Source organism: Leptonychotes weddellii, chromosome 3 (genome assembly GCF_054177405.1).
Source record: "Leptonychotes weddellii isolate Sample4059 chromosome 3, ASM5417740v2, whole genome shotgun sequence".
NCBI classification, from domain to species: domain Eukaryota; kingdom Metazoa; phylum Chordata; class Mammalia; order Carnivora; family Phocidae; genus Leptonychotes; species Leptonychotes weddellii.
This window is the reverse complement of record NC_138371.1, coordinates 16069435-16083343: the sequence shown is the minus strand read 5'-3', so window position 1 is coordinate 16083343 and position 13909 is coordinate 16069435. Positions and strand designations below refer to the sequence as shown.

General features: G+C 46.3%; 1 long non-coding RNA gene and 1 pseudogene across 1 annotated transcript in view; both read right to left on the bottom strand.

Annotated features, from left to right (window-relative positions):
* LOC145720458 (uncharacterized) overlaps positions 1-13909 on the bottom strand; it is a 181488-nt gene that overhangs the window by 92180 nt on the left and 75399 nt on the right. The gene's annotated exons all lie outside the window — the stretch shown is intronic.
* On the bottom strand, positions 13000-13464 carry LOC102728331 (large ribosomal subunit protein uL15 pseudogene; annotated as a pseudogene).

Below are 13909 nucleotides of genomic sequence, written 5' to 3'. Positions count from 1 at the left end.
AGCAGTGGCCTGACTGTGCCACGGATCATGGTTTATGGCAACCCCGAGCTGAGAGCCCGCACCTCGGCTCTGTCTCTGCAGCCGGCTTCCCCGCTCCGATACCTGGGAGCTCCGCTGCACTCAGGCACCCCCAGTCTTCCTGTGACCCCGAGGGTCCTGAGACCACACTGTCCCACGAGGGTTCCACCCCCTGCTTAGCCACTGGAGCGACGTCCCTCAGCGGAGCCGACTTCTTAAAAGTTCCGATTTTGTGCTCCGCGGCTCTATCACTTGCCAGAAGCGGCCAACGGAGGCCCCTCCCCCGCCGTCTATCCTCCCAAATATCCCCTCGGATTCACTTCTCCGCACGTCCTACCTTCCAGAAAGTGGTCGCTTTTCTGTTCAGAGAGTTGTTGCTCTTCTTTTCTTCGATCTCCTGTTGAGTTCGTAGGTGTTCAGAATGGTTTGATCCCTATCCAGCTGAATTCCTGAGACCAGACGAAATCCAGGTCTCTTACTCCTCTGGTGTCTTGCTCCGCCCTACCTCAAGTTGGGCACCATTATTATTCTATTTTATAGAAGAAGAAACAAAGGCTCAGGAGATGAAACAACTTGTTTGAGGACACCCAGATAGTAGATGACAGACCCGGCACTGGGGAAGTGGTGAAGATGCTCAAAATGTTATCTTTGGGCAGTAGTAAGCTACGGGTTATGGAGGGCCATCTTTTTTATGGCCAAGAAGAGTTAGAGAACCAAGGTGTGCCAATTCTTTGCAGCTGCCATCCCTTCTGATTGGCTGGTGCCTGTGCCATGCTGTTGTTAAATATTTTGACTCTTACTCCTGCTTAAGGAAAACTGGGGTGACTGATGCCTCTTGTCTGTGGCTGGGAGGTTCTGTGGGGCTCTAGAGTGAAGGGGATACTGATGGTGAGAAGCCATTCTTGTTCTTTTCAATGTGCCATGACAGGAATGGGGCCAACACTTCTGGGCGTTCTATGCTGCAATGTGGTCAATCTGAGTCTGGCTTTTAAAGTGAAAGAATTTTTTTCTTTTTTTTTATGGGATGGGGGTGGAGGTAGGAGGGATAGTCAGGGGTCAGCCTTTTGTTCTTTGGTGAGAGGTTACTTAGGCCTAATTAGGTTAGAATCAAACCAAGAATGGTCATTGGCACACCCATCATGTCTCAGATTGGGTTCCTTCACGTGCGTTCATGTGAAGTGACCATTATGACTATGGACTTCCCCTGGGGGAGCCAAGTAGGGGAGCGGAGGAGCAGGATGGGGAGGAGAGGAAGCTGAGCAGGGTTGAGATTCCAGGTGATGTTCCAACCTGTTGGGTGACCTGAATCTTCAGCAGGCACGCTTTGGCTCCTGCTGTCACTCCCGGGTGCTCCCGGGCCTCCGAGTGACTGTGGGGGCACAGGGGGATGTCCTTTGCAGCTGCAGCAGGTGTGGAGGCTGGGGAGGGTCACAGGGCACCTGGGAGGGACCTGGGCAGACACAGACAGGAGTTGCTGCACCTCAGGAGAGGGTGCTTGTCCACAGAAGCTGGTGGCTTGCCTCACTCCTCTTTCTTGCCTAATTTCCCCTCTTCCCTATGCTAACCTGGGCACCACCCAAAGGCACCTCTATTCCATCACTTGGTTATGTCTTCCCTTTTATGCCTTTATACCGTCATTCCTTTTGCCGGGAATGACTCTTCTTCTCTCCTCTAACTCAGATCAGAGGTGTCCCTGGTGTCCATCCAGAGGCTATCTTCACATGGAGCCTTCCTTTACCTCCTCAGCCTGAGGCACCTGCCCATCTGCACTCTGCCAGCACTTTGTACATTCTACTGCCGGCTACAGAGCAGCGGGTATGCGGTCCGTCTCCTTCCTCTTCCCATACACACAGCAGTAAGTGTGACAGGACAGTGAGGAACTGGAGAGTACATGGCAGGGGGAGCTGGAAGCCTCTGACATGGGGATGAGCCCCAGGGCTGCTGGTCCTGACTGCCACTGCATGAGGAGTCCCGAGTGAGACACACACAGTTGATCCCTTCTCCAATTCATGATCGACCAAATCAGGAACCAAAGCCAATGATTGTTGGTGTTGTTTTAGAGTGGGGGGAGGGGTAGGGGGACAGGGAGAGGGAGCATCTTCATGCTGGGTGTGGAGGCCGATGCGGGGCTTGATCCCACGACCCTGATATCGTGACCTGAGCCGAAATCAAGAGTCATACGCTTAACCAACTGAGCCACCCAGGTGCCCCCAAAATGACTGTTTTTAACCACTAAGTCTTGGGGTATTTGTCATGCAGAAGATAAAATCTGAGCCTTGGTTGAAGACTTTAGGGGGGATAGAGAGAATCAGCCTTATGTTGCTTTGATTGGAGGTTAGTTAGGGCTAGTTAGTTTAGGAAAATAGTGCCCCCCGCATCATGGAGTTTAGGGTCAAACCCTCAGTTAATAATAATATGTTACTTCACTTTGTCAAAGGTATTTTTTGTTGAGGTCTGAATGGAGGGAAGATAAATTTCCAATGAAACTCTTTGAAGTTGTCTCACTGGTCCCTCTGTGTTTGTGCTAGATGTTTTCTTATCTAAATTCTTTGTGACATTTCACATATATTTGAAGCTGGAAAGGTTCGTTAATGGGTTAAATTTAGAGGCCATTACTTTCTTGTATTGTTAGTAAGAAAAGGAACTCCATTAATAAGATTTAAAATGCCTTTTGGGGCCCCTGGGTGGCTCAGTCAGTTCAGTGTCTGACTCTTGATTTTGGCTCAGGTCATGATCTCAGGGTTGTGGGGTCAAGCCCAGCATCAGGCTCTGTGCTCGGCGTGGAGTCTGCCTGGAATTCTCTCCCTCTGTCCCTCCCCCTGCTCATGCTCTCTGTCTCAAATAAATAAATAAATCTTAAAAAATAAATAAATAAAATGGCTTTTGGTTATTTGCAACTGGCTAGATCTACCCGAGGAAGGTTGCATGCCAATGCCACATTAAAGAAAGAAAAGGAAAGAAAAATCCTTAAAGTCTTTAATAGTGTCTAACGTGACTGTTTTAAAAAATTCTTGGCCATGACCTCACTGAGTCGTACTCAGTGGAGTTGGTGCTGTATTTAGTTTCTCATCCAGAAAACTTCCATGGAACTTGGAGATTTGGAGGAAGGCAAGTGAGGATCCCACCTGCAGTCTTCAGGGGCCCAAAGTTGCCAAGATGTTTGGGGTTCAAAGCAGAGGAATTTGGTTTTCTTCCTTCACTTGTCTGAGATTGAAAATCAAAAGGGGGATTTAGGGATTCAAAGAGATTATCACCCAAACAGAATTTATGTTTGATTTTGCATAAACAACTACATTTCAGGAAACTAATGAAACCTGTGGAGCTTTAGTATTTGATGGGCCCAAACGCCATGTGCTTTAAGATTCATTTGGAATCGTTCTCCCCCTGGAGGCGTGGTTATGACTCTGTTCTACCTGCTGCTACCCTAGAGAGCCTCTTCACATTTGGCTGATTTAACACATCTTCCGAGGGATAGAGTCACTGCAGATCTAGTATTTGGACTTAGTTAGGTTCCTGAGTCATGACTTAGGGGTTGTCTCAGATTGATGTGTTAAGCTCTGTGCTTCAATTTCCAGGTTATACTGTGGTTTTACCCATGTTTCAGAGCAGTCTTCTTGCATATTAGTCCAAGGAAGGGACCAAAGGCAAGACACATGACCATGGAGCAGTGGAGTGGGGATGGGAATGCAGAATTCTGTTATTTTGTTGTTCCTTAGCTCCCCAAGGCAGCAGAGGGTACAGGTTCCATCCCAGGCAATAGGCAAATTTGGTCAAGATTGTCTGTGACACTTTCAAGAACCTATTGGTGTCTTTTTCCTTTAATCTTTCCTATCTTCTTCCCTTCTTCCCATGCTCATTGAAGTCTGGGTTAGTCTAACAGAGGTTTGGCATTAAGAATGGACACTTACAGGGGCACCTGGGGGTGGCTCAGTTGGTCAAGCCTCCGACTCTTGGTTTGGGCTCAGGTCATGATCTTAGGGTTGTGAGATCGAGGCTCATGTCGGGCTCCACACTCAATGCAGAATCTTCTTGAAGATTCTCTCCCTTTGCCCCTCAACCCTCTCTCTGTCTCTCCTGCACACATGCTCTCTCTCTCTCTCAAATAAATAATCTTAAAAAAAAAGAATGGACACTTAAATATAGTTTGTACAAATTACACTTTATAGCCTTGAGCTTAGAGGATAAAAGTCTCCCCAAAAGATATGAGCGGATATCAGGTTGAGCTCCAACATGAGAGAGGCACTCAGGTGATACTTTTGGTTACCATCCTGTTTAGGTGGAGATCTTACAAGTCAGCAGAAGCCCTAAAACTGGCCTTTCCTAGATACCTGGGCTCTCATCCATATTTTCTAGAATTCATAGAATTTCCTCTGAAATTCTAGCCTTATTGTTTGGTTGCAACAACTGTCTTTTTTATTTTATTTTTAAGATTTTATTTATTTATTTGACAGAGAGAGACACAGTGAGAGAGGGAACACAAGCAGGGGGAGTGGGAGAGGGAGAAGCAGGCTTCCCGCGGAGCAGGGTGCCTGATGCAGGGCTTGATTCCAGGACCTTGGGATCATGACCTGAGCCAAATGCAGACGCTTAATGACTGAGCCACCCAGGCACCCTGACAACAACTGTCTTTAGCAAACCATGTTACCTGGGATTTGTTATGGCTCTAGGTACAAGGTCACACCATATTAAGAGTGCCTTATTTTTGTATTAGCCATAGACTATATTGTTAGTAGGAATCACGTATTTGGTCTGTGGGCATGCTTGGTCATTTACCTGTTGTGGCATAAGGCCAGGAAGACTAAGCCCAGCACCCCTGGCTTGGCAGACCATATGGTCTTACCTCCTTCTACTACTGATGAATACCTTCTCTGGAGAAGAATCTTTATTGGTTAATGAATGAATGAGTGAATTTCACAGTACTCATAAAGAGCCTGCTATTCCCCAGGCACTGCTGGGAATGAGGAATGGGCATAGCTCAGGTGAGCAAGACGGGCATGATCTTCTTCAGGGAGTTTAGAGTTGAGTGGGGGAGATAGATACTTACACCACAGACATAACCCCAGCATGGTGGGGGGGGGGGGCTGTTCATGAAGGACATGCGCAGGGAGCCATGATCACGATTCCCAGGAGGGTCTAACTCAGGGCAGAGTGGACAGGGGAGTCTTCTCTGAGGGGAAGGCATTTAACTTGCAGCCTGAAGGATAAGAAGGTACCATTATTGAAAAAGGGAGGTCAAGGAGTGGGGGAAGGGAGCAGATGACCTCAGAGAGGAGTGGTTTGTACTTTACAGTGAATGTTTTGAGGGTGATTTATTACTTCTCCCTGGTGTATTCGCTCTCAGCCTTAGCTCTCATGGGGGATTTCTGGGCTCAGTGGACTGAGGGAAGGTATTTGTTTGGGAGCTGAGGGCCCTTACTGACCACACCTGCTCTCACCTTTATAGCCAGGTTTAACTTAAGGCGGTCTCCTGAGAGTTCTTGGATGCAGCCCAGGCCCCACCCCCTGCCTACTCCTACTCCTCACTTGAAGGCTGTTTTTAGTTCCACTGGAGAAAGAAGCCAAGAAGCTCTGGGGCTAATAGGTCTGTACAGGACATTGTTTTGCTAGGCCAAGTGGGAGGGGGTTGGGCCTGGGCTCTTCAGCTGCCCCAGAGCTTGGTGGGATGGGGTGGAGGCCCCCTAAGTGTGCAGAGGACACCTGGGGAAATAGAGTTCTTGGATCCCACCGTTGGCTCTGGTCCCGCTGAAATCATCCACTCCTCTTCCTGGAGTCCCAAGCATAAAGGCAGGGCAACCTGAATGATCACCAGAGAAAAGAGGCACAGTCCATGTGTGTGGGCACCCACACATGTACACTCATTAATCTAGAAAGGGCGGGGCAGAGGTACTTTCTACAGACTCTCCAAGCTCATTTAAAGTCTTAAGAAAATTCCTCAAAGGCTCCATTTATCTTTCAGAAGGTCAATTTCTTTCAGAGGTGCTCTACATCAAGGTTATTTACATAGATTTTGCTGGAGGGAAGGGTATTGCTTATCCAGCAGAAAGTAAATCCACTTTTCTCGTGTTTTCTTTTTTTTTTCTTCTTTTCTTCTCTAGAGCATTGGAGACAACTCAGCATCCATCTTTTTGGAACCTGACTCTGAGCTTCAGTGCCTCCTGTCCCTGATTACGGTGGCCTCTAACCCATGGCTCATCCAAATCCCTCAATGCTCGGGGTAAGCACGTTTTCACTTGTTAGTCTATCCATTGGGGAGGCACGGGACATCTTATTGTAAGTAAAGTCAGATGAGATTTAGGGAGAGTTTCACCAAGTGTAAATCAATGCCTTGAGGCTTTGGGAGTATTCCTTCTTGTCTTTTCTCTTGGAATATGCAGTTTAGACCCCATGGGTATGGCTTAGTGAGATCTCAAACTAGAAACTTACTGAAAGTAATCCCCAACACAACTCCAAACTTTCTTGAGCATGTCTGTCAGCAAAAAGAATAAAGTCTGGGTTTTTTTTCCCCCTCACCAATAAATGTACATACCATCCAGCTTTTCCACCCCAATTTGGGAGGGAATGAAGTGTTACAACTCTAGGTCAGGGTCATCTCTATTCATCTCTGAAATGTCCTGGGATCCACTAAGCCATCACTGAACTCCACTGGACTTGTTATGCACCTGCTCTGTGCCAAGCTCTGTGCAATGTGCTGGGGATGTAACATTACTCAGGATACAGCCTTGCCTTGGAGAAAATAAGATCTGCCCCAGAAGAGACAGGTAGAGAAAGGATGAAATAGGATGAAATAATAAAGATAACAGGGAGATATTTATATATTTTACATATAAATGTATATTACACATATATGTAATACATGTAATTAAATACATGTTATATATATTACACATATATACATATACAATATATATATACTATATATGTATATACAATATATATAATATACAATATACTATATATACATATTATGGGAATGAATAGATGGGAAAGGGAATCTTTCTCCAGTGGGGGGAGGAGACAGTGGGTGATTTGTCCCCTAAGGAATATTTGGCAATGTCTGGAGACATCTTTGATGATCAAAATTGGATGTTGGGGGTACTACTGGCATCTAATGGGTAGAGGGATGCTGCTAACCATCTACGATGCACAGGACAGCCTGTTATAAGGAACAGTTATGTGGCTCCAAATGTCAAGAGTGGCAGGGGTGAGAAACAATCCTCTAGGGTCTGTCTGAGCTGGGCCTTAAACATGGCTGGAGTCTACCAGGCAGCAACTAGGGAAGGCCATTCTGCTCAGAGCCTTCACTCCACCTCTGGCTTTGGGGATGGTGGGGCGGCCAGACTGAGAAGAGATGAGGCTCTGGGTTTGGGGGGCTCAGCTCACAATGATGGTGTTCCTGGATGGCTTCAGAGCTGGCTCCAGGTAGTTCCTGCACCCGCCATGGTGCAAGTCAGGGGTAACTGGGTAGAGAATGGTATTTGCTCCTTTTGATGGTGGCTCAAGAGAGAGAATTGAGGAATTTGTTCTCTTGGTCCTGAAGAGGGTGGGTGTCCAGCATGCCAGGAAAGAGAACACTGGAGACAGCAAGAGCAAAAGGATAACCCCCATGATCAGTGACTTAACTTGAGTCTGTGCTTTGCCACACTCATGAGGCAGCCAGACCATTACATGAGAGCACTTAGAGCTGGAGACTTAGGTGCCAGCCTGTAAACCTGTTCCACCCCAAGATCTGGAATGGAAGGCTGGAGCTGTACCGTTGACTCTCTGATGTCTTTTTTTTTTTTTTAAGCTTTATTTATTTATTTTAGAGAGAGACAGAGAGAGAGCACACAGGTGTGAGCCGGGGTGGGGAGCACGGAGGGGGGAGGGACAGAGGGAGAGAATCTCCAGCAGACTCCAGGCTGAGTGTGGAACCCGACATGGGGCTGGATCTCACGACCCTGAGATCATGACCTGAACAGAAATCAAGAGTCAGATGCCCAATGGACTGAGACCCCCAGGCACCCCTACTCTCTGATGTCTTTGGACAGATGCCAGAAAGATGTTCTTAAATGAAATGAAACAGCATCATCTGAATGGACCCCCGCCCAATAACCCTGTGAGGTTGTCCCTCAAAAGGTAATAGTACATTGAAGCGTAATAGCACAATGAAGGAAACTGAGACTGAGAGCGATTTGGGTGTTGCTGATGGGGAGGGTGGAGAGGCCAGAGTCCTGGTTTGGCTGGTGGACCACAGCTGAGCTGTTTGCTGGAATTGTCCATCGTCCTTGACCAGCTCTGTCCTCTAGCCCCATGACCCATGCTGTCATCTGTGTGGGTCTTTGGTGGCTCTGCTTCCCTCCAGCTTTAACACCACCAGAAGAACACTCCAAGGTATAAGGAGAATGAGATCTCCCACAATGCCTCACCCTAAGGTAATTGTTTGGTTTTGCTTCCTGCCATCATCTGTACAGATCTATAGTTGCAAAAATAGTATAATTGCCGTGGAGTCCTTGCGCACGTGTGATGTGCTTGTCTGTGTTCTGCATAGACCCCCGTGACTCATTTTAATGAGCTCATCAAGGTGGAGTGCTATCACTTATCTACCAGTTCCCCTCTTTGGTCATTTCAGAAGCTTCCAGAATTTCAGAATCACAAATATCATTGTAGTGAGCATCTTTGTGTAGATAGATCTTTTGCTTTCTTTCAAAGATCTCTTTAGGAGACATTTCCAGCAGTGGGATTAATGTGTCAAAGGGTATGAATATCTTCATGGTTTCTGATATATGTTGTCAAATTGCTTTCTAGGAGTGTAGCAATTTACATACCTGACATGAATAAATGAATGTAGCAGGTGGGCAAAATGTTGCCAGCATTGAATATTATTATTTTTGAACTTTTTTTTTTTTTTTTTTGCTGGTTTAATATATATAAAAGGGTCCTAATTTAAATATATGGGATATGCCTAGCATGCAGGTTGGCACATGGTAGTTGTTTTTGCTGATGTTTCCCTGTAGGTTATGATCCCTATCCTGCTCCTTGGACCATAGCCTAGACCTTCTGTCTGTCCTGTACAACCCCGACCCCTGGCATGACGTTGGCTGCCATCACTCTCCTGTGAGTGCCCGACTTTGGCTTGGCCCACATTCCCATAAATGTTAGGCATTAATGGTAACACTGAGCATCTAGGCTGAGCCCCTGTGTAGCATGGTGGTTGAAAGACTGCTCATAGTCACCTCATGGTTCCTCAGTTTATCAGCTGTGTGAGCTTGAATAAATTACCTAATTTCTCTAAGCCCAGGCTTAATTGAGGTAATGTATGTTAAGCACCTAACACTGCCTGATACAGAGTAATGCTAGTGTTAATAATAATAAATTTTATTTATTTATTTATTTTTAAAGATTTTTAAAAAATTTATTCATTTGAGACAGAGAGACAGAGACAGAGACAGAGAGAGAGAGAGCATGAGCGGGGAGGGGCAGAGGCAGTGGGAGAAGCAGGCTCCCTGCTTAGCCAGGAGCCCGACTTGGGGCTAGATCCTAGGACTTGGAGATCATGACCTGAGCTGAGGGCAGATGCTTAACCATTTGAGCCACCCAGGCGCCCTGATAGTAATCGATTTTAGTAAATCATGCCAGTCTTTGAGAAAGGCGATGTTCTATCCTCATTTTACAGATGAGGCATTGAGGCTCTGAGGGGTTCAAGGACTTTGTCCAACATGGTGACGGAATGCGGTGGGATCTCTGGCCCTTCCCCTCTGCGGCTCTGGTGAGGGGGCCTCATGGCAGGGAGCAGTATTCATGAAAGCCCTCTCTATACCAGGACAGCCGGCGCTAACCTACCTATGCATGGAAATGACTGCGAGCTACAGACACATGGGTCTCTAAACCCAAACTAAATGAATTCCACACTGCCCCTTGTCTGGATTCCAAAAATGCCAGTAGTCACTCTAGTCCCACCTAATCTGAAGGGAAGTATGGCTGAGGGAAACTTAGAGTGGAAAGAGATTAATCTTAACCAATTGTGGTTAGAATGTCTTACTTCTGAAAATTTTACAAACACTTGCGACCATGTGCACTATGGCTCCGGGCCTTGAGGGGAGGGGGCCGGCTATGTGAGGGTCCCCGGAGCTGAAGTCCCATTCGTTTCACGGTAAATGGGCCATGGGCCTGGTCTCTTGACTAGCCATTAACCAGGCATAGCCGGGGCTGGTTGCTTTTGATGGCTTGCCCCTTTTCTCTGAATTAAAACTTTGTCATTAGCATCGTTTCAGTCTGAGAGTTACTGCCAGGGTAGAATTACTCTAATTAAGAGGAAGAGAAAAATATGTTGCTAGTCATTAATTTTTCTTGATTAGAAGGTGACCCAGTTTGAGGTTAAACGAAGAGGATGGAGGTAGTAATTTAGCACCAGGGTTGGGGGGGTTCATGGAGATTTTTGTGAGCTGGAGAAACAACAGCTGGATCCAAGGTTGCCATCTGATTTGGATTCATAGCTATTTGTAAATAGATGTGTAAGAGATCTTCGGGAATGGTGTGCTAATTTTTAGAAGGAACAAAAGCGAGGTTGCTTTAGATGCCACATCTGTGTTCGAAGGCTTTTCTCTTAAATGTAAAAATTTTGTATTTTCATTTTTCCTTGATTTGAGGATCCAGGCCTTGACTGGTCCAATTCTGGGACAGCAAGAAACTTACCTTTAGCAACTGCCCACAGCATTGAACTCATGTTAACAGAGCGGCAATATTTCAGCTCTCTTACTTAACACAGGTCACAACATTTCGAGGTTTCTGTGATGAGAGCAAGGCATCGTTTGGTGCAAGGAGCACAGACTTGGAGCCAGAAGACCTGAGTGTGAGTTCTGCTTCTGCGTTTGTGAGCCCTGTGATTTTGGAGTTAATCCTTGGGCTCTGTGAACTTGTTTCCGACATTACAAACCGAGTTTGAGAAATCAAATGAGATAATTAGATATATGGATTAACAAAGTGACATACAGTTGTTTTTATGGTATCATCCAGTTCTCAGATGACTTCTAAATTGGGATTTCAAGCAGCATCTTTGGGAAGGTGAGGCAGGCATCTAAGTTTTCATTCTAAGGGCAAAGCTGCAGGAGTTACAAGATGTTGAGGCATCTCTCCGGCTGAGGGAAAGGCTGCCTGGGCCTTCAGGGGTCACGTGCCTTCCTCTTTCACCTGCTAAGGCTCCCGTGGCCCCGGAGACTATGCACATTTTGGAGAGATGTAACTTCATAATTTTTATTTTTTATTTTTTATGGTCTGTGGCCGAGTTTAAAGAAGAGGTGGTGGCTTGCAAAATTTTTATTTATGACGGGATTTTCGGAATTCAGTGTCCGCAAATACTGGCAGGGTTGAATTTATGGAAGCAGAGGCTATTTGAATACATTATCCGCGCAGTTTACAATGTTGCCCCGATGGAGGTGTTAGAATCTGGCTGCAGTGGAGAGAGCTGCTTGTCCTCAGCAGGCTCTCTGCCTGAAATTTTATCATGACTTACGTCGAAAGCCTAAATGCCATGAGTTCAACTTGTAACTCATATAGATTTCAATTTGGCTGAAGCAAGTTTTGTTTTCCTGGGTCTATTCTTAATTTGTAATTTGATTCTGGTTTAATTACCATTGTCTGCTGATTGTTTTTGCCTCCTTAGCATTCTTTAACCCATTAACTTTTGAAATTTGAAGTGGCTATCTCAAGTGGATAAAGAATAATCATTTTTCTTAAAGACAATTTCTTATGTGGGAAAGATTATAATTCACAGTTACTTGCAGTTGGTGTCAACTGGTGGAGCAGGGGCCAGGGTTGGAGCAGAAGCTGTGAGGGTGGGGGCTGCACCGGCCCTCCCACCCCAGACCCTTGCCTGCTAGTGTAAATACAGGCTGGGACTGGCTCAGTAGACTGAAGTCTTGATCCAGCATGCGAACATAAAAATCTCCCCGGCCCATGTTTCGAGCTTGAGCTGCCCTTTGTAAAGGAGGTCTTGCATTTATTTTTTTAAGGGAAAGCCTGAGTATCTATGAGGCATAGAAATGGTCGCTCATTTCAGAGAAACTCTGTGGCAAAAGAAAAAGACAATGTCATCAATTCCACTTTGGATTTTTAAAGCTTTTCAGAAATACATAGAGAAACCCAGTGATAGAAACAACCAATAGTTCCTAGAACGGGAACCCGTGTTCTTTAAAATGGAGAGCATTCAAAAACAGGAACCTAGAAAGAAAATTTATTATCCTGATTATGACTTTCCCAGAATGTGAACCACAGGCTGGCAAAAGTGTTGGAAAAAAAGCAACTCCTAAGTGGAAGGTAACAGGCGGTCCCAGCTGTCCTCCAAGGGGACATTGTTACAGGCCCTTCCTTCAGGAAGCAGGGGATGGTGATACCCACTGGTGCCTGGGGCCCACAGAGTGGCTTCTCCAGTGGACATCTATGCTCCGGCAGGTGTTATGATTTAGTGGCGAGCTCAGGTCTGGATTGGAATCTTGACTTCACCACTGATTGACCCTATGACCTTGGACAATTCACTTTCTGTAAATCTGTAAAATGGGGGATCACGATCATGCAAAGCTCTCAAGCGGAAGATTGTGAAGATTAAATGAGATAATGTGTGGTTAGTGCCCCAGGCATGATTCTCTCCTAGCTTCAGCCTCTTGGAGCACAACAAGCCAAACTGTCGTTTAGGAAGAGAAGTGTGGTCATGCTCAAGAGAGGTAGGAGAAATCAGCCTGCCTTGGAGACCCTCATCCTCAACTTGGAGATGTTTGTCCTGAAAGACCCTTCCGTTTTCCCTTTGGCAGAGCATCTTGTGACTCCAAGGAGAGCCTTGGGCTTGGGCTTTGGGTAGCATCTTGGCCCTTAGGTTCATCCTCTGTGTCCAGCAGACAAATAGCCATGTTTCCCTAGGGCCTAGGAGACAAATAGGGGAAAGGTGAAACATTCTTTTTTTTTTTAGCACTTGTTAGCATTTAATGAACCCCCTCCCCCCACCTGCCAACGTGGCTTCAAGCTACTAGAACGCAGGCGCCCCCGACACCCTTAATCTTCTCCTCTGCTGTTCTTCTGAAGAATTTGGCCTTCACGATGACAGGCTGTTTTGGGAGTTTTCCCTTTCCCAAAACTTTGTAGTAGCCCGATTGCACCACATCATTGATAGGAGCAGCTCCAGTCTTGTTTTTGGTGGCATTTACCTGTGTCTGCTCACTGACCAAGGTCCACAGTTTATCAAGGTTGACAGTTGGGCAGAAGCTCTGGTTCCTCTTTAAGTGGTAATGTCTCATACCAACTTTTCCAAAGTAACTTGGGTGATATTTGTCAAAGTTGATCCTGTGGTGATGCATGCCACCAGCATTAGCCCGGCCTCCTGGGTGCTTCTTTGCTTGCCGATGTGGCCGTGGCTGTGGCTCACGTGGCCCCGAAGTTTCCGGGTCTTCCTCAGTCTGGATGGCATGTCGGCAGCCCAGACGGAAAAGCAAGGTGAAGCATTCTGAGGCCAGAAGTACACAGGATGTCATGAGCTCCTGGGCAGCTCTCTATGGTAAGGGTACGATGTGGCTTAATCCGGGTGCTGCTTCTGCCCCAGAGGCAGAGAGAGAACACTCTTGCAAGCCTCACGAGTTGTTCCTCCTATCTCCCCAGTTCTGACTGAGGGATTAGGACCCCCTTGAAAGGCTCCATAAGTTCTCCCTGGTGGAGGTGTGATCACTCTCTGTCCTAGACTACTGGTGCTTGAGCATCAATCCCCTTGCGAGGGGGTCATGGAGGCTACATCTTGCTCTGTAGTGAGTGACATGACACTCCAGAGATGAGCTAAAGTGTGGACAGCAAAGAAGTAAAAGAGAGGCAAAATTTAATTTTAGATTAGTAATGGCATAATTTTAAATTATTATTTTATTTAATCAATTTATTT